We start from the raw sequence: 23,522 nt of genomic DNA on the forward strand, positions 1-23,522 counted from the left end.
ACCACACATGCAACTGGCCCCTAATTATAATCTGGGCATTATGAAAGTACTCCAAGAGGCTGACCAAGGTTTATATTATGCAGGTGTCCAGAATAACTGGTTGGGACCAGCTTCATTAGGAAATTTGTTGAAAATACTTTTAATGAGATCATATTTGCATAAAGGTACCAACATTTCAGGAAATAGTTCACCAAGATACCTGCACTGCTCAGGTGGCTGAAGAGCCTTGGTTGGACAATATATCTGAAGCAGGGGTATATGCAGCATAACCACATGCATTGCTGTGAACTACTGCCCAAGAGGCGTTCAAGTGTCTGGTAAACACACACCTTCTCATGTGGTATTGCTAAGGCATGTGAGAATCTGGTATATACACACACACCCACTGGGTCATATTGCCCCTCCGGCAGGAATGCTTCTACTCTAACTACAGCTCCTGTCATGTTACTGCTGACAGATAACATCTTAGTTTGATAACTTAGAAGTCCTGGCCTTTGAAGGAAGGGATAGAAGAATTCCCCTAATAAATATGCTTGCTGCTCCTATTGATGGAAAATAGACAGCCCTTAGCTTTGAGGCTGAGCACACGAACTAAATACTGAAATCTCTTCATCGGTAGATTTCAAAGCACCTCACACAGGAAGCAAACACAGATGGAGAAAATGAGCAACAGAAGGATGAAGGGACTTGTCTAAGTTCAGCCAGGTTGGTGGCAGGGCTGGGACTAGAATCCAGTCTCCCAATTTTGAGACCAGTACTTTACCCACAGCAGTATACTGCCTGTCTTCTAGCACGACCAGGATTTTACCACACTTCTTGCTGACAGTCATAGCCAATAAGCCTGCAGCACATCATGAGGGATGATACTGCCTTTTAGCCCATTCAGTAACTCCAATGCTAATGCTTTCCTCCTCTGAAAAGCCCAGGGAGCCAGACATCAACAACTCAGAGTACAATTAGCCTTCTTGGAAGCTCACTTCTCCTCTAAGAGCAGCACTGCCTTCCCCCCCGCCCCCACTTTTGTATTATTACGCTGCAACCTTCTCATCCACAGATGGTTTTGAAATGTACCCTCAGCTGTCTATCAATAATAATATAGGGTTTTTGCTCCTATGGGACCTGATCCCCCATTGCCTTACACTGGTTTTACACTATTTCCATGGAATTGAAATCAAGGGAATAACACCAATGTAAGCCTGGGAAACCCTACCAGACCCACAGCAATCTCCCTCCCATGATCTTATGGTTAATTCACAACACATTGCAGAGAGATGAGTGACTTGTCCTAAGCCATGTAAGCAGTCAGAGGGAATAGAACCCAGTATAGCTGATTCTCAGGGGCTTGCTCAGACAACTACACCACACGCCTTTCTATTAAGAGAACTGGCAACATGGGAGCCTAGATTTTCTCACAACCCACTGAAGAGTTCCCTTGAGTTACTGGAAATTGGGACTTCATTTCCCAGAACATAGCCTGCTTGGAAGGAAATACCAAATCTTCCTGTGCTTCCGCAAAAGATGACATTTTGGGGATGGGAAAACAGAAGCTGGAGAGATGGGCAAACTTCTAATGCTTCTGTGTTGGGCTACAGTTCAGATAAGCACCTAACAACATTTGGAAAAATATTTGAAGCCTCTGACTTGGTTTTGAAGATGCAAGGAATCTGATTCCAATTTCACTTACACTTGATCTCAGAGGAATTCCTTCTGATTCACAGCGCAGGAGAAGCCTCAAACCTGAATTGGAAGTCTCCTGAGACAGGCACTCTCACAGCTGATGTCTCCTCTCCAGGAATGCATAGTCTGTTTAACAGAAGAAGCGGTTAATACCTTAAATTACAATAGTTTTTCAATATCTCATTAAAACCATTAAAAGAAAAATTTGAATCTAATCTAATTGGCAGCAAATGCAAAATGTGAAACGAAACCTTTCGTGAACAATTCAGCACTGTAAAAGGCAGGCTGGTGAAGTGGCCAGAGCACTGGATATGAGTCAGGCATCTGGGCTTCTATTCTTGGGTCTACTACTGACCTTCAGCAAGTTGCTTCACTTCTCTGTGCCTGTTTCCCCACTCGCCTTTTAGCTATGGAGATTGCAAGCTCTTTCGGGCATGGACCATCTCTAACAACTGTACAGTGCCTAGCAAAATGGAGCTGATCTAGGCACTGGTGTAAGACAAGCATTAACCAAGGAAAGAGAAAAGCTTTGTGGCATAACAGGTGCATTTGTTTCTCCCCCAAAGAAGTTCCATTTCAAGCTCCAGTTCACAAAGCATCGTTGCGACTGTGGTCGCTGGAGGGGCTGTGCCGAGAACCTTCAATCAAGGCAAACTGCAAAGAATAGGACAGATGATTTCCAAAACCAGAGATTTAGTCTTATAATTAGATTCACAAAGCCAGTAACAAAACAGCTTCTGTAATACCTTACTGGTTACCAAGAAGCTAAAATGCAGTTCCCTTTAAGCAATCTAGACTTTGGCTCCCACTCAGACAATCAAGCCTATATAGTGAGGATTATTTAAAACCTTATTCACCATATATAAAGTTCTACCAATCCCAAGGGATCGGACACATTACCCACCAGGGCAATGAATGCTTCAGATTTTGCCCAAATACATGCTTACAGCCAATTCTTATTAACTAAATCTAAAAGAAAGAGTTACTGTGGTTAAAAGATCATTATACATACAGATATGAATAAAGGTCTCAGGTCAGTTTCATAGCGAAGATGGTGAGGCTGCTGATTTATAAAAGTCCTTCCAGAATCAGTTCAACAGATTATAGGCAAATAGGCAGTCCGTGTGCAGAGTTTGTTCAAATTCTTCCATGAGAATTTGCAGGGATAATACAGAATAGACCTCAGTCTAGCAACTTTAACTTCCCCTGATAAAGTTTAAGCAGAGCTGAGATTGAAAAAAGATGAGGCCCGAGACCTTCTTTTATAGTTCCCAAGCAGCTGAGAAGCCTCTTGTCACAGCAAGGTCTCCTCCTGAGGAAGAATAGGCAATGTAGCTCTTTGCTTTGAAGCGAATCTGCTATTTCCTATGCATACACAGGTACACTAGTTATACTCCTTCACATAAGGCAATTAACTGATCCTTCATTATAGCACAGATAGCTATACTGCAGGAAATTAATGATATTATTCACATTGTCTTACATCTTTGATCTTAAGGTTAACTGAATACAGATGCATACATAATTAAGGCAATTAAGACATGAAAGGGAATTAGCATCTACAAGCTAATCTGGTTATAGGGTTAAACTTCTAACAAGATATAGGTAAACACAGACAAATACACTTAGTATCTAGCCTTTGATTCTCTAACAATACAGGCATACATATTAAAGCATTTAGTCTACTTAACGTGGCTTTGATAACTATCAAGAAGAAATGGCCCTGTTTACCATTTCAATACTTTTCTAATATGTCCTGAGAGGTTGATTTTGGGTCACTTAGTCTGCTGTTTGCTTAACCCTCGCTGGCTCAGCTTCACAATCAGACTATCCCTCTGGGCCATACACATGCATGCCAACCCCCACAGCCCACACAGAGCGGGAATCCGAAGAAAATGAGGAAGACTTGTTGCTCTCAACACACAGCAAAGCAGCAAGCACTTTGGAATTGCATCTTGTCTGGTTGGAAGCCCAAGTGGAAGCAAATTCTTTGCACACAGAGCTGTCCGGCCAGCTGCACAATCTCACAGAGGGAAAACATGTTAGGTCTAAAGAAAATGGATCTCCTTGAAAAGCTCCATTTTGGAAGGTGACTGGTGCGGGAATAGTATCTAATGCAAAGAACTTTGGCCTACATAGCAGACCACAAGAAAAAGCGACCCCCACCACCACTGCAGGCAGGCCCACCAATTGGCGGGGGGGGGGGGGGGTGTAAAGGGGGCAATTGCCCAGGAGCCCGGACAATTTAAAAGGGCCTAGGGCCCCCACCACTGCTGAGGTAGTGGCGGCCAGGAGACCCTGGCCCTTTTAAATTGCCTGGGCGGGCCACAGGGCTCCTAGGCATAGTCTCTGAGTGGGTGCTGAGCACCCACCAATGGGCCCCTCCTCCCCCTGTGCCTCCTGGCAGCAGTGGGCCCCACCAATCAGCCCCACCGTCCCTGCCAGTGCCTCCCGCCCGCCGCCATCAAGTTGCAGTGGGGGAGGTTTAAGTTGGATATTAGGAAAAACTTTTTCACTAGGAGGGTGGTGAAACAATGGAATGGGTTACCTAGGGAGGTGGTGGAATCTCCTTCCTTAGATATTTTTAAGGTCAGACTTGACAAAGCCCTGGCTGGGATGATTTAGTTGGGGATTGGCCTGCTTTGAGCAGGGGGTTGGACTAGATGACCTTCTGAGGTCCCTTCCAACCCTGATATTCTATGATTCTATGATCAGCTGTTTGGCTGCATGCCGGAGACTCTGGGGGAGGGAGGAGGAATGGGAGGGGAGAGGCGGGGCGGGCCTGGGCAACGCATGGCCCAGATGCCGGGAGTGGAAGGGGTGGGACCAGCTCCTTCCAGCTGCTGAGATGCTGCTCTGCAGCCCTGCGCGGCAACTGCCTGAGAGAGCCTGGCTGGGGAGGTGTCTCCTGCTCCTGTCCCCCCACAGGCAACATGGGGCGGGGAGAGCGTGGTGGCCCTGGGCTGGGCATAGGGCAGACGACATGTGACCTGCCCTTTAGCTCATGCCCCCCACCCACTATGAGGAGGCACCAGGTCATATATAGGGCACCCTCGGGGGAGGAGGCAGAACAGGGATGGGAAGAGGTGGGGCGGAGAAAATGAAACAAAAATTCATTTAACAATAAACAAAATATTATTTTGGTTTTTCTTCTCAGTGAGAAAAATCAAACTGTTTCCATTTCAGCCAAACTTGAAGTGAAGCTTTGTCCGGATTTTTCATTATGGCCACAAAACCAAAAAAAAATCCCCAGTGATTTGCTCAGCTCTCCCTGTCACTGCCATCGTCCATGGACACACCATGGAAATCCATGGACTGCTAGAGCTGACAGTGACTAATGCATACAGCAGATGCGTTCTGCTTGGAGTTACCAGCACTGTTTGTGATTGTGCAATATCAGTAAAAGGTGAACATATCAAAGGCAATCTGCATATTAGAAAAGTGCTTAATAGCTTTATTATAGTACAAAAAGCGGAGCCTGTTTGCATGACAGGCCCATTACTGAATGGCAAACAGAATCTACCCGTGTTTGTTTGAACGGTAGCATAGCAGCTAGCCAATTGCATATCCTGTGACTTCTGCTTTTTAATGAGGAGCAACATAATCTCCCATTAAACACATTCAGAAATTTTCTCCACCTTGTACTGACAAGGATTTAGGGAGAGTTACCTTCCTCTGGATCACTGAGCAGGAACCATCATCTCCTAGGGTCAGCTGACCCCATCCCCCATGATGAACACCCTGCAGAGCAGACATTAGTGAGTCCTGTTCCCTCCTGTCTCCTTGCTGTAGGTTTCTATATAGGGGTCTTCTGTCCTCTAGATGGGAACACGCTGCACATGCATTGACAGAACAAGATTACCTTAACGTTTACAGTGATGCCTTTGGCTATTTCCTCAGGCTGGATGCCTAACAGGGTTAGGCACCCAACTCCAATTGAAAGTGGGGGGGATTTACGTGCCTAACTATATTAGGTCCCTTTGAAAATCCCAAATCTGGTTCTTTACATCGTGATTCTCCTGATAAAAACAGCACTTCCAAATATATAAAATAATTGGCATCAGCGCCAGTTTACACAAAATCTTCTTTGGACTCTTTACTGTGCCATTTCCAACATTGGAAAGAGAAAAATTCCCTACGTGTTCCACACCTTTGTAATACGAATCATAAAGTGCCTTGTGTGTATATTTTATGTACAGCCAAATTAGGCAGTTCTAACATCTGAACCAAATGGACACAAGACGATCTATTCTGAACAGTATGGTAAGTACCAAGTGTCACAGTTAACTGCACTTTTGAGCCCCCTTCTGGTCTTCCTTGAAGGCATGCACTGAAGGTTTCAGGCTCCCAGCCTGGGTGGAGACCCATGCCCCTCTTCCTCCAGATTGGTGGTTGAGGTTTGCAGTCACTCTGCACCTCACTGTGATTTCCCCGGCAGGTCGGAGCAGGGCCCAGCATCTAGGGTTAACCTTTCTCCAGGGGCTACAATGGCGTATATCAGTTACCAACCAGCCTGCACAATGCAAAACATTTACTATTACTGTAAAAGGATTACAGAAGGAAAAAAACAATACAAGTTAATACCCGCAGCTTATCTTTAGTCTTATGAGGTCCTAGTAGGCTGAATCATCTCCCTTCCCTTCCCATGTCTGGCTCCCGGAGGAGCTGTGGTAACCCTCCCACCCTGGATTTGCATACAATCCCTGGTCCGTAGTGATACATAAACTTAGTACAATAGGATCCCCAGAGATACTGTATGCCATTGCAGTATCGGTCACACTGAGTTTTGCTACACGTTAACAACACAGCTTGCTTTTTAATATATTTTCCAATTTTCAAGTCAATTGCAACATTCCTGAAAGCCCTGAAACTGACAGACTCAAAGACTAACTCTCCCTAGTATCCCAAGAACCGGCCCTGCAGCGGCAGACTCACCAATATGCCTCTGTCCGAGGCTACAGGGCTGACTTTGAGGGGTGAGAGGGGAGCTCAGCCTCCATGGCCCTTTCTGGTGTTGACTTTTGGGCTGAGATTTCAAGCAAAAGGAAGCCAGCCAGTGCCAGCTGTGATGAGGTCAGTGATGGGCAAAGTTCAAACTGCTCAGACGTTCTTTTTAGCCCATATCCAAACAGCCTAAAGCTCTGGGGCCTGGCAAATTTAAAACAGGCTTGACATTTTATAACAGCCCTTCTTGCAGAATTTCAACTCCTCTGCAGGACACGTAGACAATCTGAGCACTGCCAGACCTCAGATAAGGTTTACTGTGTGAAGGTTCACGTTAGTTCTTGAATAATCCGGAAAGCTTCATTCGTCCCTAGTCATTAGGGGCTTGACCCAAAGCCTATTGAAGTCAGTGGAAGCCTTTGTGTTGACTTCGGCATGTTTTGCACCAGACTGTCGCACCTAGACTGCATCTGAAGTAGGATTGCCAACCCCTGCGACACTAAATCCTCTTTAACTACTTTATCCAAACCAGTCCATCTGCTACACATAGAGATGGGGCTGAGCTGCAGAGAGCAGACCCAGATCCAGACTTTCCCCAATATTTAGGTGTGTTCGGATCCAGCAGTTTGGTTGGGCCAAGTGTAGAGACAGAAGCTAGTTGTGAAGTTTGGGTCTAGATCTGGTGCCAAACATCCACCCAACTTTGAAGTGCTCAGGTCCAGGGTGTTGGCTCGGACTCAGCTCATTACGAGTGAAATGATTTTTGCTGCTTTAGCATAGGCTCTCACGGAAATGCACATAGATTATAAAACCATTGTGTAGAATGGTCACACTTTGCAGTGTCTCCACAAGAGAGGAAATGAAACAGCAAGGGACACTCCAGATCAGAAATGAGGTACGTTGGAAGAGATATAGGGAGGGGAAGTATGGGAAGAGTGGTTTGGGCCATAGAGGTCAGGATTCAGGTTCATAAGCAAATTTCTCTCTGGCTACTTAGGTGGGGATTTTCAAAGGAGTATTATGGAGATAGGTCCCCAAACCCCAATTATTAAATTGTGGGGGTTGGATACCTCATTCCCACAGGTGACTTTGAAGCTCATCACTGTGAAATCAGAGTGCCTTTGTGACCCTGGGAGCTCCTCAATACCCACTGGCAGAGGGCCCACCCTACTGTAACTCGCATCAGGCCTAAAACACTCACTATCCCTACATATGGTTGTCGAAATACATATCTAAAAGGTGTTGTGTAAGGTACAGTATGTAAACTGGTAACATCATTGCATGATGTATGTACAGATTGTGTGCAGAGAGTCGTGTGTGTGTGGGCACGTGCGTGTGCCAGAAGTATGTTCTTAAAATGTATTTGTTACACAGTGCACAAACCCAGCCTGCCTTTGACAAAGGAATGTGGATTTGCTTCTCTGACTGGCTTGTCTATAGGCAGAGGACAATGAAAGTACATTTACATATGAGGTAATCAAAGCCATCAAGCTAATAAATGGCAGCTGAGTGAGCACACCAGAGGGCAGAGCAGGCACCCCAGGAATCCTGCCTGGCTCTTGAGGCAGAGTCAATGGACTTTGAGTAATATAAGGGGAGCAGAAAGACATTCTAGTTATCCATCGCTTAAGGGACAAAAGAGGCCAGAGCTCTTGGACAACATGAAAGGTGAATCCTTCAACCATGGGAGCTGAAGTCTCTGCCTATCAATGAGAAATTGGCTGAGACCAAGATTTAATTCGTTAAGCGTTAGATGCTAGAAAGCATGCTTTATTTTGTTTGTAACCACACCTGTCGTTTTCTCTTGCTTAGTATCACTTAAATCTGTTCTTTGCTAATAAACTTATTCTGGTTTTATTACAAAACCTTCTCAGTGCGGGGTATTCAAGTGCAGTGAGAGGCTTCAGCTAACCTCACACGCTGATGTGCGCACTGTCTCTTTGGAGGCAGCAAACTTAATTTCTGTGAGTGTCACACAGAGACTGGACACTACAGTGAGACGTCCCCGGGGAACTCAGGAACTGGGATTCACTGACTGTTATTTGCAAGGCAAGGTTTACACTGAAAGAGTCTTGAGGAGTTTGTTGGTGAGGCAGACAGCCGGGTGTGGCAGGCGACTGACAGTCTAATCTCCAGCAAAGCTCTCACTTGCAGAGGAGTAATGGTGGCTCACAGTTCTGGGTGTCCTGAACAGAACGCCACACCCTTACAAGACAATAAAGAGGTGGCTTGGTGCTCATGGTTCCCTTTTCTTGGTCCCAGAGAAACAAGGGGTGAAATGGGGATATGGGGCAGGGGAAGGGTTTGTTCTATTGTCAAGGGAAAGCCAGGGCCCAGGAAGATTTGGGTTGGAAAGTGGTAAGGTTCATGGTTATCATCTCTTCAGCAAGGGAGCAGCACACCTGAGAAAGACCTATCTTCAGCTCTCAGTCTTACCTTTGGTATGATCCAGAAGAGCTCAGCTGTCATGGATGTCCATGGCTGTAGAGAGAGAGGGGCAGCCCTTCAAGCATATCAGTCCCAGCCTTTGGAAGGCTTGAGATATTTATGACCATGATCCTGATTGACCGTTCTTTCTCTGAGCCAATCTGTGTAGTACTCTGCTCCTCACTGCGGGATCCAAACTGTACCAAGTGCCCAAACAGCCTCTGGCTACGCTATCCCTCAGATTAGCTAATGCTTTCAAGTCTTTCCCTTTTTTTAAAAGGTTAAAACATCACTGAGTTTCACAGTCCAAAAATATCAGTTAAAAAAAAAAATCAGTTGTAGCTAGTGTGCTCACACTTCTGCTATCCTAGCACTGCTCTGCACTGTTTGTGTGACACAGCTAAAAGTTCACCTGCGGATTGGGCTGCCCCATTGTGTTGAGGGCCTGCATGACCTATCTTGCCAAGTGCCAGCGTATAGATTTTCCTGGAGCTTGCTGAGCCAGCCCTAGCGCTAACGGTCTGATCAAAGAAAAATCAAGACAGTGTGTTAAATAAGCAGGCTATTTTCTGACCCACTTGCATGAAGAGCGGGGTTCAGCTACGTCAGAGACTAGGACGATTAGAGAATTTATAACCAAGACCTTGAAAACAGAATTTGTCATTTTAAATGTTAAGCTATGAGACTGGATCAGTGAACATGGAGAGATGATGGTTTTAGCACTGCAGTTCTACATATTACTAGGGAGACCAGAATAGACAGCATGGTAAAGAAGTTGGTGGGGGTGTGTCAGGAGGCTGGGTGGTAGGCAGACAGGCCTAGTGGTCAGAGTCCAAATCCCAAAGCCCAAGGTTGAAGCAGAGCCAGAGACAGGGATTGGAGTCAAAAGGTCAGAACCAGAGTCAGAGTCTCAATGCCAGAGCCAAGGGTCGAGACAGAGTCAGAACCAAGAATCAGAGGCAAAGGTCAGCACCAGATTACCTAAAATCAGGGAAGGCAGGAGCACGGCTGGGACAGGACTGGAACAAGGCTGGGTGTAGGGCAGGTTCTAGGCTGGAGCAAAGCAGGAACAGGGCTTGGAGCAAAGAAAGCACAGGGAGGCAGAGAATCCATGAGTATATGCGTTGAGCAGCTGCTGATCTTCTGCAACTACTGGGCTGACGAGCAAGCCACCTGACTGCCTTAGCCAAGCAGGTGGTTCTGCAGTGGTCCAGCTGTGCTCATTGACTGCCTGACCAATGGGCAGGCACAGCTGCAGGCTCTCATTATGGACACAGGGGTGGGATAGAATACATTGTATTTGGCAACCATAAGAACAGTAGCTTGTTGGATAGTCTCAGTAGGAAGGGACCATCCAAAACCCATTGGAGTCAATATGAATCTTTCCATTGCCTTCATCAAGTGGGTATGGAGACTGAGCTGTCTTATCATGGCAGGTCACTACAGAGGAGAATTATGGTGCTTTAGCAGGTGGCAGGGGATTCAGGTAGGAAGATAATGGAAATTAAATTCACTTAAAAACCCCACTGATAGTTATCCAGAGCCAGATCCTCAGCTGGTGTAAATAAGCAAAGCTTCACTAAACAGAATGCCACTGCTTTATACCAGCAAAGCATCTGGGCCACAGAATCCTCCAACTTGCCATTTCAGTATCCTTTTCTTGATCAGAGCGTGAAGTCTCCACTGAGGTGGTGCCACCCTTAGGTCATTTCTTTCTTAACATGACTACAAAACGCTGGGAGCTCTTCTGGACGCTCCACCAAACAGCAAGAAGAAATCTCTCTAGCAACAAAAGCACTAGGTGCCCCACCCTTTTGAGAATCAGACCCGTTCGGCCCTAATTCAGCACTACACTTCATGGGATTACTCACATGAATCACACATTTGCCACAGCTGGGAAGTGTGCAGGCTGACTAGGAATCAGAGCAGGAATAGAGCCTTAAGCCAAGAGTCAGAAACCAGGAGTCAAACCAAAAGGTCAGAACTGAAGAACAGAGCCAGGGTCCATAGCAGGGAACGGGATCAGGATCTGTTGTAGCAACAAGCCAAGTTCTGCTAAATTGCACGGACAACTTCCTGGAACTTCCTCTATTCTTAAATAGTGTACATGTCATGGAGAGTGCTACCAATCGGGTCTTCCATGGGCAGCACTTCATCTCCCAGTGTTTATAGTGCATTGATCACAACTCTGCCATGGCTGGCAGTATGGAAGCATCAGTTTCCCACTGTCCTGCAGATCTGGGTTCTACTCCTTAGACCCATCCCTAGTCAAACAAAGCACATGTGTGCTAAACTTTAAGTATATGTTTTGTTGAATAAGGACGAGATTACCTGCATGTTCAAAGTTAAGCACATGCTTTACTTAGTCAGGGTTTCAATGGAGGTGCCTAAACATGGATTTGGGGTCCATTTTTCAAAAGGTGCCTCAAATCCAGCTCCACAAAAGGTATTCGGGTGTCTAGCTTCCATTGATTTCAACACCTTTGAGCTCAAGTGACTTAGGTGTCCGAGTCCCACTAACTTTCAGCGGGACTTAGGACTTATCCAGGCCATGGGGTAATGCGCTCTGGGATGGTGGGCTGCATTTCTAAAAGGTTCTGGTGTGCTGCACATCAATTGGTCTGTATAGATCCTGCTGGTGTGCTTTGATGTTTGAAACAGAACTATGTTAAACTGTATTAGGGAACTTTTAGACTCTGCTGGTGCACACTACACAGACCAATTAATGTGCCACACGTTAGTGTGCTTTAGAAGTCACACCGCTGTAGAGCGCATTAGTCCACCATGTAGACAAGTTCTTACGTTTCTAAAACACTTACATGCATTGGAAAAATTCACTCTTGATGCTTAACTTTAAGCATCCACATTTCAAAAACACTGGCCTTGACCACTCTGTGCTTCTGTTCCCATCCCCCCCAAGAATGGACTCTCTACAGGGGATCGGTGAGGATAAGTTTATGTTTGTAAGGCATTTTAATTGGATAAAATGTGTGACAATTAGGGGATTATTACTGAACTGATTAAAAGACTCAGGGTATGTCTTCACTACCCGCCGGATTGACGGGCAGTGATCGATCCAGCGGGGATCAATTTATCGCATCTAGTCTAGACATGATAAATTGACCCTCGAGCGCTCTCCCATCGACTCCTGTACTCCAGCGCCATGAGAGGCGCCGGCAGAGTCAACGGGGGAGCAGCAGCAGTCGACTCACCGCGGTGAAGACACCACGGTAAGTCGATCTAAGTACGTCGACTTCAGCTACGTTATTCACGTAGCTGAAGTTACGTGACTTAGATCAATCGCCCCTCCCTCCTCCCCCCCCAGTGTAGACCACGGCTCAACTACCCAACCTGAACTGAATAAGAAAACTGAAAGCCAGATAATAATGTGCCAAGAGCCTACGAAACTATCCATTAACAATTACTGTTGATTTCTTGTCCTTAAAATAGTGGCCTGTTTTCAACCATGATTCGGTAAATAACCACACGGTGCAGCACAACAGTACATTGAAAATGAGTCAATGTTTTTATTTCTCCCAGTACGTGCTGCAGAAGCCATTGCAACACTTCACTGCCTCTCCATAAATAAGTCCTCTCTTTCTCTCGCCTCATGGACATAGTGTTCTAGTACAATCATTAAGGGCAGTCCAATGCAATTTAAACACATTTGCACACTCCACAATAAATGATCTCTGGCATCAACACTTTGTATGAGTAAGCTGACCCCCAACAGCTGGAGGAACACAAATGCACTTATTTGTGACTGTCCCTCTCTTTCCTTGGCTTTAATTCGAAGCCGTCTTCTACTTATTGATGGCACCTCTCAACTATAGGGTCCTGTTTATGTCGTAAGCATCTTGTGCCTTGTGGCTAGGCCATCATTCACACTACTTGCAAAAGCATAAAGCCCTGAGTTCAACAAAGCACATGCCAGACTTTAAACATGTCTCCCATTGAGATTAGCAAAGTACCTAAGCACGCACTTAGTTTCTTCATGAATAAGAGCATATTGATTACCTATAATAATGAATAATATGTTAATGATTTATTTTTCTGAGAAACGATCACGTAGTAGGTATCTAGGCCGTTACTAGACAAATCTGTATGCATCTTTTGTGCATGCAGTCCTCATGATTACATGTACATTCATGGTAACTGTGTAGCCGATTGACCTGGCAGCTACCATGGTCACTTATGCACTTGCAAACATTGTGTGAACAAATTATAAGTGTGCATTTTTGCATACCCAATTGCACAAATGCAATTCTAAATATTCAGGCTCTGTTATACTGTAGGGACCCGGCACTCTTTTTGTCACTAATGAGGTAATCCACAGGTTGACTTACAGTTGGGTGTATATGTATATACATGTGTATAAGACTATATAATATACAAGACTACTTATATTTCCCAGCCTTAGTTCATTCATGATGCCCACCAGTTGGTATTACAGCATTCTTAATATTCTGCACCAGCTCCTTAGTTTGTCTAAATTGCCCAGGCTCCAGTTCCTACAATGGAGCTATACTGCTTTAAAGCCAGCTGAGGATCTGCCCATTGTGCTGGATTTGCTGTTACAGGTAAAGGACAAAGGGTAACATTTTAAGAAGTGCCCACATGACGTAGGGGCCTAAATTCTATTGGCTTTCAAGAAGATTCGTAATCCACTGAAGTAAAATGCACAGGGCCACTAGCTCATTTTCCCTTACACTGCTGCATATCAGGAGTAACTCCACTGAAGCACATGTAGTTACACTGGTTAAGTGAGAGGAAAATCAGGCCCATTTTGTGCTGTACGTCACGCAACGAGGGTAGAGCTACAGACTGCCAAAGAAGGATCAAGTTGGTAAGAGTTACTTTTATGGCCATCTGCTGCTACCATCAGTTCTTAAGGAAACTGACAGAAAAACATTCAAAAATAGTATCCTAGGGCCAAAGCTTCAGCTGGTGTAAATGGGCTTCACAGGAAATCCTCAACTGGTGTAAATCAGTGTATCTGGCCCTGTAATACCTATAGGCCAAATCCTGCAGTTCTTACTCTGGCAAAGCGCTCATTCTTCTTCCCATCTCTTCCCCAAACACCATTAAAGCCATGTTGCCCTCCCCTTTGTTTACATTTTGCTGGGATGGATTTCATCTGATTCTAGAATTCCCCATCAGGATTCCTCGAAAGCCTTTCTGGTCCCCTTGGCTAACTTTCCCCCCAGTCAGATGTTCTGGATGCTACACTCAAACCTTGGAATCAAGCTGCTCTTTGATCTCAGATCCTAAAAGCTCCTTAAAATTTGCTCTTGGCTCGTATTACATGAGGAGGTCCAGGCAGATCAGTCCCTGGCTCTGCTAAGGCAGCTATCAAGTTAATGGTGCAAGAGAGCAATCTTGTGTGACCCCTGGAAGCACGTTCCCTCTTCTTTAGTTTTTCCATGCAGTTAATCATTAAACCCTTTCACGGTCACAGGAGGTGCTGGTCTCCCTACAAGCCACCCTTATCTGCCATATTTATTTCCTGATCTGCTTTCTCTTAACTACCTGGCAGACTTAACAAAGCACCCAGGAATCACCTGATGGCTTTTATTACCCTTTATTCCAGTCCAAATGGGTCTGTGCTGTGTCAGCTACAATATTTACAGCATGTTATTTTTCCTTGCCGACGCACCAACATAAAAGATGTTCTGCCCTTTGCCTTGGTCTTTATATTGTCCCTCATTCCATGAAGCAGCATATATTATAGTAACAAAACTCACCATTTCTTTTTTTTTTAAAGCCAGTTCCTGTTGTCTAAAAACTCCCTCCAGCTAAGTTTAATGTACTGCTAAGCACAGCTTTTTAGTTTTACAGAACTTATCTGTATTTATTCAAATTAATAGATCTATTTTTGAATTTTCCCCCTTCTTTCCTTCTGCCCACAAAGCCTTAATTCACAAGTGAAGATGGAGAAATCAGAATCCTAGGCCTCAAAATGTTACCAACAATGTTGGCACTTGAGAATTTTGCTGATTTTACCTAAGGGCAATAACTATGAATATCTCAAGCTACCCCGGGTTACAAATAGTGGTGGACTGATGGGGTAGCTTATTGTGTCATTTGTCACGGATGGACTCACAGCACCAGCCTACAGCAAGCTTACTATGATTTTGCATATATGGAGCCAACTCCTGAGATCATAACTCCGTGGAGCCAATGGAAGTTTTCCTGAACAAGGGCTGAGTAAAAATGGAATCATAATGACCCTAAGCCTATGAGAATTTTGCCTGAGTACAGTAACTCCTCCCTTAAAGTCGTCCCAGTTAACATTGTTTTGTTATTAGGTTGTGATCTATTAGAGAACATACTCGTTTAAAGTTGTGCAATGTTCCATTTTAAGGTGGTTTGGCTTGCTCCGTTCTGACCTGACCCTGCTCCCTGGCAGGAGCGCCAGGCGGGTGGAACGGGGCAAGCCCCCACGCCCCGACCCCGCTCTGTGGCAGGAGCGCCAGGTGTGCAAAGCGGGGCAAGCCCCCATACCCCGACCCCGCTACGCCCCTGCCTCAGCCAAGCTTCACAATCATCACAGTATCACACTGTTTGTTTAAAATTATTTTAAAAACTTATACTGTATATGTATATAATGTCTTTTCTCTGGCGAAAAAAATTTCCCTGGAACCTAACCCCCACATTTACATTCTTATGGGGAAATTGGATTCACTTAACATCATTTTGCTTAAAGTAGCATTTTTCAGGAACATAACAAAAACGTTAAGTGAGGAGTTACTGTAATTAAAAACAGAGCGAGGGCCTAAGGATTCAGCTCCCAATATAGTCAATGGAAAGGCTCTCATTGACTTGACTGGGAGCTGGACTAAGTCACTCACTCCACAGTATACACTGGACAGTGGCTTCCAGCACACATCTGACCTAGGATACAAAAGATATTCCAGTGCAGAGCGAGTATTATGTAGAAGACATCCTATGCCTAGATATGGAAAAAGTTTTACAAAAACAAAAAATAACAGGCCTGTGGTATTTCATGATCAAGGTCATTTCCCCAGTGGTGCAATGACATTTGAGGCCAAGTCATGGAGCATCATCACAAACATGCATTGTGGGGGGATTTTCTCTTTGCTGCTTAAATTTATGTGAATATATTTTAGGGAAATTCAAAAGCACTAAACAGGGGATGTACATGGAATAACCCTGAGGCAGGATTATAGTGCAGCTACTTAAACCTAGTACATGACAAACGGTTGACTCAGCATGCAGATAGCGGGGTCATTTAGAAACAGGCGACAACTGAAAATCTTTAGAGAGTTTCCTCTTTCAGGAAAGGTATTCACACAAAATTGCCAGTAGTTCAGAGAATTTTCAAACACGAACAAGAGACCAGGAATCATTAGACTGCACAGAAGCAGGTCAAGTTCGCATGGAATGTCTCACCAGGGATTCTTGTGATTTGGGAAGGTGACTGAGCACAAGAGATCAGAGCACGTCTGTCACAAAGAAATGAATAATGGGCCAGATCCTGATCCCCACTTCCATCACTGTAAATGAGGAGTAACTCAGGGAGAGTCATGGTACATAAAACCAGTGGAAGAGCAGACTCAATTCCCCTGATTTCAGTGGGACATTTGTGAGAGTAAGGACTAAGGATACTTCTACAGTGCTAGCAGTGCGGCCTTAGCATGGGCTTTGCACACCTGCTCAGGGCCCTGGATATGGCTTCACTGCTACTGTTATTTGAGCTAGGTACAACTACATGTGCTGCAGTCACTCCTCTCACGGCAGTCGATGCGTACCCCGAGTCATGCCTGGCCCTTGCATGTTTTGCACGACTGTTACATCCAGCAAAATCTCACATTACTGAACCAACCCCCCAGATCTAAATACCCAGGGCGGAGGGCAAAATTCCTTATTCAAATGCTTATCCCAGTTTTCATAATAGGGTAAATGGCTAAACAAACATCAACTCCAAACACACCAGAAACGGAAGTATTCCAAATTCAGACCCAGCTCTGAATTGTGCAGCAAGAGCTCATCCCAAGTTAGCACATTTCCTTTGACGTGGCAGTGCAGCCAGGAGACCTATGAGGAAGCCTCCAGCTGACCAAACAGATAGGATTCATGCTATGATTGTCTTGGCTGGAAGCAGTTTTTGCATATCTTAACGTTTAGCTGACAATCACGTAGGCTTAGGCAGCAGCTGGGGATGGTAACGTCTAACAATTTCCCGCGAAGAGGACTCTTCCTTCTCGCTGGAGAGATGATGAAAGAAGAGAAGAATTTGGCACAACTGATCGGACGTTCTGGAATCTGAAGAGTGGGGTGAATACTGACTTACTGTTAGCATATTTTGTTTAGCTTTCTGCTCATTTCAGTCCAGTCCATTTGGAAGTACTTTGACAGAATGAAGTGACTGACCTTGCAACCCAGATGACCACCAAGGAGAATATCAAACATGGTATGCGCCCAGGGTGTAATTGATGAGTTATGCATATATGTGCGCATAAGAGAAATTGCATGTGCAAACAGGTACTTGCACATTAAGCGCCCGTTGCCTGTGAGATTCCCCATTTTGCAAGCATAAATGTTCATTGATGCTCTCACGGTCATCTTTGAGATAAATTGTGCCCCTCTAATCTATAGAAGACTGATATCCTCTGTTTATCCACATATAATAGCTTCCCCTTACAGTGCTTTCTGTCCGTGTTCCCTGATGCTGACCTCTTCTAAGGGCAAGGCTGGAGTTCCATTTCCATGGCCCATTGAGTCTTTGGCCTCTCTGCTGAGACTGCCAACAATGGTGGCAATTGTGGTGGTTACTTATTGAGATGTGAACTCTGGTCACATGGGGACAGAACTAAAGTTCCCAAACTCCTTTCCCACTAGCTCCAGAAAAGCCAACGAGGGGCTGTGGGAAGGGAGCGGTTTCTTCTTCATTCAAAAGGTCTCATCCTTATTATAATTATATGACAACTGTCTTGAGCCAATGGTTGAATCAATGATCCAACGATAATCAGCCCAATGCGAGCAAAAGTAACAAATAAATGGCAAAAGTTGCTTTTGTTTTACTAACAGTTATTCAGTTTGTGGAGTTTTGATCAAATTTGATGAGGAACCCAATGTACCAGTGAACAAATTAAATTGAAGGCACTGGATGTATAGTGTTTATTATTTGTATTGCAGTAGTGTCTAGGAGCCCCAACCACAGCCCCATTGTGCCAGATGCTGTACAAAAACATAATAAAGAGAGGTCCTTGCCCCAAAGCATTTACAATCTAAATAATTTCAGGCACTCATTTAGCTGCTGCGGGGCAGGGTCACTGAGACCCTTTGCTTCCTAATGCAATGCAGATGCATAGATCATACCTTCCAGAGTTCCCCTAGCATCCCAGCTATGTGTGCAATCCTACCGGGAGAGGTGGGAGTTCCTTCGTATGAATCTCTCTCTCTGTGTCAGACAGAAGGTGCAACTATCCTGCTAGGAACAAACGGACACTTCATGCAGCATCTTTTTATGGATACTTTTCACCCTCTCATTATCATTTTTTCCTAGTAGTGCCCTCAACATACCAGGTGTTTTCCAAACATGGCAGCCCCAAATAGGCCCATCCCCAAACAGCTTACAATCTAAGAGGCAAACAGACAGACAATAGGAAAGGGAAGGCAGAGGTGGAAAATGTACTGGACTGGAGAAGGGGATAAATTTGGTACCTGCAATTGCTTGCTGCCCTTTAGATTGTTGTATCTCTCATCCCATTTGCCGTGGTTCATAACTTATTAGAGCAGATCAGGAAGTTATTTTTTTCATCTTTGAAAAATTTTGATGAAAAACAAAAATCTTTTTTGTTTTTCATCAATTTCTTTAAAAAAAAATCTGGGGTTTCAAAGGCCTCAAAATTTTCAATTTTCTGTTTTGTTTGGTTTTGTTTTTTAAACAGAAAAATCTGAAAATTTGAAACAAACAGGGATGTTTTCCATAAAAACATTACATTTAAATAGAAAAAAAAAAAAACCCAACACCCTTGCCTCGCTCTCCTTTTAGGGCTAACATAGGCGCAAGAGATACTTTTTAGCCCTAACAGAGATATCAAAGCTGGGAGCCCTGTCATATGCCACACTCAGCTATGCCACTGCCGTAAGATGACACATCAACTCTCTCCTGTTGGAAGATTCCTATCATCAGCTGGGACAGAAACCCTTCCTGGAGAAGAGGGGCTCAGACATGACACAGCAGATGCCACCAGTCATTCTGATTCCCTGGTGCATAGTCCTACTGTCAGTTTCAATGACATCTCTGCCTCCCTTGATGGCTCTACAAACAGACAGTCCAGACGACACCAGGCGGCAGGGCCAATGGTGCATAACATGAATGGAGGTTTAAGCCACCTAATTTACGGAGCTTTCATTTTGCTCATTGTGCAGCCAACTTCTTCAAGGCTCATGAGAATGCCAGACACATATAATAGGCCTGATTCACCACTGCCCTACACTGTGGTCGTTGACAGCAGGATGAGACCGGGTGCAATACACTCCCCAGGCAAAATGGTAGTTTTCCTCCTCACTTTGCACTGGGCAATGGAAAAATTAGGTCCAGACAGTATAGTGAGAGACTTGTTTGCTCCTCATCATTTCAAACAAATAAACTTATAAACAAACAAACAATTCATAAACAGAATTATTTACTCCCCTATTTCTTTACAATGCTTTGTTCCAGGACCTCGAGACACTCTCCGCTAATAAGCTGATTTGCCTTGTCTCAAGGCTTTTCCTGTCTCTTAAGACTAGCGTGTTTAGGTAATGAGAATAGTGCATTCATTTCCAGCAGTCACCCCAGTCCCCATAGCAAGGCTTCCACTCACTATCCCTGAAGCTGGAGTCAAGAGACATTCCTAATTATTTCCTGCAGGATATTTTGGCGTTTGGGGGCTTTGCTAATATCCTTGCCAGCAAAGTCAGATGGGTTTATCATCATCTGCCTGATGTCATGTAACTGAAATGGACAGGATTTAAAAAAAAAAATCACATAAAAAAATCAATAGAAATTAAGCACCTAAGTACCTTTGTGGAGATGAGGCTAAGAGATTTTAAGATTGGAGGTTTCAGATAAGCATCAGCTTCTCACTACATCTTACCTGAGAGGGGAGAATTCCTAAACAGCAGGGTTAGGGGAACTCCCTTAATTCTCTAGATTTAGGATGAAAATAAGGGAATGTGAATCCATAATAACCAGGTTTCAGTACATGGGAAGTTGACGGCTGTTGATTGAAATCTAATGGCCAGATGAAAGTGAACTGCCCAGCTAGGAAGTACATGTGGCTCCAGTCTGATTTTCTACTGTTCCATCTTCTTGGAGTCATTGGCCAACATGTTGTTGTCTTTAAATCTTCTTCCTCTCTTTTTTCCCCTGCTCCCAGGATGACCCAGGTTGAAAGATGTGGCCCTGAGGTGCAAAAAGGAGACTGGAAACACAGGAGCAAAGGGAAGGAATTAAGTGAGTGCAGTTGGCAGAGAGCGACTGGGAGTCCTGTCTGGCAAAGACAAGAGCAAAGGCGGGCTCACCCCAATCTCTGTACATTATGGAAAGGGCTCTTACTACAAAAACGCCTGCATATTCCACTGTAATGCACCCAGCTGGGAAAGGATCATTAGCAAATGCACTAGGCCAGAAGAGGGTTTTTGCTGCTCTGTTGGATCTGAGAACAAAGATTGAGGTGGCAGGATTGTTGTATTTTTGTATAAAGGGTCTTGTACGATTTCAAAAGGGGAACTTGATAATCATTTGTGTTTCTATTTAACTTTATAAGCCGTGCCAGCTGTACCTAAGCTTTCCCTTCAACCTACCCATTTTTCAGTTGCTGATTACTGACTCCGCTAAACTCTTCTGGTGCTCTCTCTCTCCACGCATGGGCTCAGTCCACAGTTGATTTGCGAACATTTGGATAATGTAACAGTGGCTGCAACTTCAAATGTAATTTGATTTGCAGACCCCTTTGAAAGGGGTGGTTCTAGCAGTTAGGCACTCATGAGGGACCATGGGAAACCCATGTTCAACTCCCTGCTCTGCATAGACTTCCTGTGGGACTTTGGGCAAGTCATTTAGCCTCTCTGTGCCTCATTTCCCATCTGCAAAGTGGGGATGATAACGATGATTCCCTTCTTCCCAGGGCTGTTGTGAAGAGAACTAGATTAAAAGATTGTGAAGGGCTTTGAGGTCTAGGGGTGAGAAGTGTTCTATAAGAAAGGCAGTGGTAGTGTTATTAATCAAAAGCTTTTGAAAAGAAAAAACAAGGCCCATTTGAAGTGACGGGGGCTCCTAGTCAGGGAGGTTTGATTATATACTGTCTTATTTGTCTCTTCAGTGCTCAAAGCAGATTTTCCAGCTGCTTTTGTAGGGGCTTTCCAACGTTAAACTTTCACAGCTGTGTGAATACTCAACCAATTTTCTTCTCAACTTGATGTTTTTTTTTAAATCTCCATAGCATTGACAGCAAAAGCCGAGTTTGAAACTACTCAGTTCCGTATTCTAAGGTGCTGAGCACCCACAGCGCCTATTGATAAGTGTAATTGCTTGTTGCCCTTCCGAGTCTCTCATTGGTCCCACATTGAATCAGCTGGAGTCACGAGTGCTGACTCAAAGTTATCAGTGCTTAATGGTGGCGAGGGGAAACCTATTTGGTCGATTCTTGGAAGGTGATTTAGAGTGGGAGCAATTTGGAACAGAGGGGTTGGTAGGGCTTGTCTTGAATTTAAAATCCATAAAGATCTCCCATCCCAAAGGCACAACCAAATTCAACTCCAGGGCTTGCAAACCTGTTGTGTTGAAATCAGGGATGATTCATCAAGGGACCCACTTGCTAAAAATGATATTTTAACTTCTCATTATGTGAGCAGGGCTCAGTTTTAAGATGCAGTTGAAGGTTCTTCTTTCTTTGCACTCAAGGACTTTCCCAGCCATTATATAACCACAGAGCAAACAGATGTATCTAAGCGTGAGTTTGGGTAAAGAGTGACTCAGGATTTCAAGAGCTGCATCGAGTGCAAACAAGACCTTTGAGACAAGTTACTTACTGCCTCAGAGTGAAACAGCCATGGGCAAAGACAGCATGAGCCACAGAGAACAGTCACTCTTTTCTCTTTAAGGAGGAATTGTTCTGGAGTTCAGAGCTCTGACAGTTAGTGGGACCCTTTTCTTGGTTGTAACAGGGGACTGTTTCTTCCCCTCACACCTTCCCTTCAAATTAGTGGAGCAAGGGATACACATCACCATTTTTTTCTCCCCGCAAACTTTTCCCTTTGACACCTCCTGGCATCTCCTGACTTGAGGTTCCTTTCTCATACAGCCACAACCCTCTCTATCGTCCTGCCTCCAGTAACTCCAGCTTCCTGGCTCCCCGGTCTTTGCTTTTAAAGATGCTCTCCTAACAGAGGATGTGGAAAAAGCTAATGTACTCAATGCTTTTTTTGCCTCTGTTTTCACTAACAAGGTCAGTTCCCAGACTGCTGCGCTGGGCATCACAAAATGGGGAAGAGATGGCCAGCCCTCTGTGGAGATAGAGGTGGTTAGGGACTATTTAGAAAAGCTGGACATGCACAAGTCCATGGGGCCGGACGAGTTGCATCCGAGAGTGCTGAAGGAATTGGCGGCTGTGATTGCAGAGCCCTTGGCCATTATCTTTGAAAACTCGTGGCGAACGGGGGAAGTCCCGGATGACTGGAAAAAGGCTAATGTGGTGCCAATCTTTAAAAAAGGGAAGAAGGAGGATCCTGGGAACTACAGGCCAGTCAGCCTCACCTCAGTCCCCGGAAAAATCATGGAGCAGGTCCTCAAAGAATCAATTCTGAAGCACTTACACGAGAGGAAAGTGATCAGGAACAGTCAGCATGGATTCACCAAGGGAAGATCATGCCTGACTAATCTAATCGCCTTTTATGATGAGATTACTGGTTCTGTGGATGAAGGGAAAGCAGTGGATGTATTGTTTCTTGACTTTAGCAAAGCTTTTGACACGGTCTCCCACAGTATTCTTGTCAGCAAGTTAAGGAAGTATGGGCTGGATGAATGCACTATAAGGTGGGTAGAAAGCTGGCTAGATTGTCGGGCTCAACGGATAGTGATCAATGGCTCCATGTCTAGTTGGCAGCCGGTGTCAAGTGGAGTGCCCCAGGGGTCGGTCCTGGGGCCGGTTTTGTTCAATATCTTCAAAAATGATCTGGAGGATGGTGTGGATTGCACTCTCAGCAAATTTGCGGATGATACTAAACTGGGAGGAGTGGCAGATACGCTGGAGGGGAGGGATAGGATACAGAAGGACCTAGACAAATTGGAGGATTGGGCCAAAAGAAATCTGATGAGGTTCAATAAGGATAAGTGCAGGGTCCTGCACTTAGGATGGAAGAATCCAATGCACCGCTACAGACTAGGGACCGAATGGCTAGGCAGCAGTTCTGCGGAAAAGGACCTAGGGGTGACGGTGGACGAGAAGCTGGATATGAGTCAG

At 44.8% G+C, this 23,522-nt stretch overlaps 1 long non-coding RNA gene across 3 annotated transcripts in view; it reads right to left on the bottom strand.

The window, feature by feature from the left end:
• LOC114019979 overlaps nt 1-23,522 on the bottom strand; it is a 51,622-nt gene that overhangs the window by 10,752 nt on the left and 17,348 nt on the right. For 2 of the 3 annotated variants that reach the window (XR_006292369.1, XR_006292368.1), the window contains exon 3: nt 1,685-1,803. This is a non-coding gene — a long non-coding RNA (uncharacterized LOC114019979). Of the gene's footprint in view, nt 1-1,684; nt 1,804-2,689; nt 3,130-23,522 lie in introns of those variants that run through there. The other variant, XR_006292367.1, reaches the window with a different exon arrangement.

Source organism: Chelonia mydas, chromosome 7, assembly GCF_015237465.2.
Source record: "Chelonia mydas isolate rCheMyd1 chromosome 7, rCheMyd1.pri.v2, whole genome shotgun sequence".
In the NCBI taxonomy this organism is placed as follows: domain Eukaryota; kingdom Metazoa; phylum Chordata; order Testudines; family Cheloniidae; genus Chelonia; species Chelonia mydas.